This window comes from Cupressus sempervirens, chromosome 10 (assembly GCF_028749045.1).
Source record: "Cupressus sempervirens isolate cs-2001-9-10 chromosome 10, ASM2874904v1, whole genome shotgun sequence".
Classification (NCBI taxonomy): domain Eukaryota; kingdom Viridiplantae; phylum Streptophyta; class Pinopsida; order Cupressales; family Cupressaceae; genus Cupressus; species Cupressus sempervirens.
In genome coordinates this window covers 810,312,500-810,314,382 of record NC_143127.1, presented here as the reverse complement: position 1 = coordinate 810,314,382, position 1,883 = coordinate 810,312,500, and positions in this window count along the sequence as shown.

Sequence of the window (1,883 nt, the reverse complement as noted above, 5' to 3'; positions counted from 1 at the left end):
ATAAATCAATTTTTAATAAATTAAATTAAAAAAGGTAAATTTAATTAATACACATGTTTATTTGAAAAGGCCCGTCAGCCTTTGCGATGCCATGGCAGACTGACTGCCATGGTAGTAGGCGTACTTGCTTCTCACAACAATAGGCCTACTGTGCTGTCGTAAATGGCTATTGGCAACCCTTATTGTCACTGTGGAGGTAAGGTAGGGGAGTGGGTAAAACCCACCTCCTCCTCACACACACACACACATGTAATTTTATTTTGTTTACATTTTATAAAATTTATTCTAGACAAAACCCGCCTAATAAAATTTTAAATAAATATTTTTAATTTTTTTTTTTAATAAACATTTACGAATATAGTCTGATAGAAGAAATACCATCAACCATTCAAATTTCCAAACTAAAATTTCCATTCCTAAATTTAGAACCCTTCCGGGTTAAATCCCCATTTGTAAAATTACTGAAAACAAAATTCTAAGATATTCTAATCTTCATGAATATAGAAGATGCATACCTAAAATTTCAAATTGCAATATTCGTCATAAACAAAATCAGACAAACAAATCACAGTCACGAAGAAGACAAGAAAAGAAATAGCATACATAACTGTGTGAATTTATCACAAGAATCTACTTGGACTCTGATGCTAAATCGCTACGCTCAAACAAGATTTATGAGAGAAATTTCTTCTCTCAAAAGCTTCTCTCTTCTGAAAATTCCTTCCTTGAAAATTCGTGGTCCTTCGAAAATGAACCCTTAATGGTGATATGGAGTTCTCTCTTAAAATCAAGGCACTAATTGTGTGATCACCCAAGAGAACTCCTTGCTCACCCGACTTTAACTCTTTATTATCTTTTCTTTATCTTTTTCATGCATGTTTATTTAATTATAAAATAACTTTATTTAATTTCACTTGACTTCTCTTTTTAATTAATTTATTAAATTTTAATCTCATGCACACTTCATGCAATCTTAAAACTTTTAATAAATTAATATCTTTTTCACTTTTTAATTTATTTTCAAAAAAATAATTGATAAAATAGTTATTAACTTAAATAATAATAGTAGTTAGCATTTATTTAAAATGAACTCTAAATATATTATTATTAAATTAAATAAATATCATCACGTTCTAAAATTAAACTTATAACTTTACCTTTAAATTTAATTCTTTTTATTTAATTAATTTCCCAATTAATTAAATATAATTAAATATTAAAAATACCATAATAATTTTCCATTAAATTAAATCATTTAATTTGACTTAACCAATAGAAAAATCACCAAAGACTTATAGGATAAAATACAAAAACCCATTATAGAAAAACACATAGAAAATCAAACTAAAGGGTTATAATCATGAATTAACGTCATACGACGCATTCAGAAGGTAATCAACTCAAATAATTGTCCTAATTTTCTAGGAAAAATGGGTTTAAAGGTTAGGATTTGGACTTAAGAATTTATCTTGCCTCTCTTACCATTGAGATAATGCAATAGGATATGCTCATCTTGGCAATCGAGGGAAGTCGATACCCGGTACTTGCAATCTGCATAAAATCTATGCATGTGCAAACACAAATATACTAAACTAAATAGGCAATGGCAGGGAGTGGTGCATCATGTAGATCCCGACTAGCAGGTGACGACGACTCCCTTAACCACATGAGAAATGCCATACATAAAGAAAATGTACACACACACCATACACATGCAGTATGGGGTAAGTATCCATAATAAAACACACACATGCTAATCCATCTAACTAAACATCATCAATAACTAAAATCACTATAATAATCATCATCATGCATAAATGAAGTAAATAGTACCAAGTAATTTCATCATAAAATCAACTGAATATGAAACAATAACTGATAAT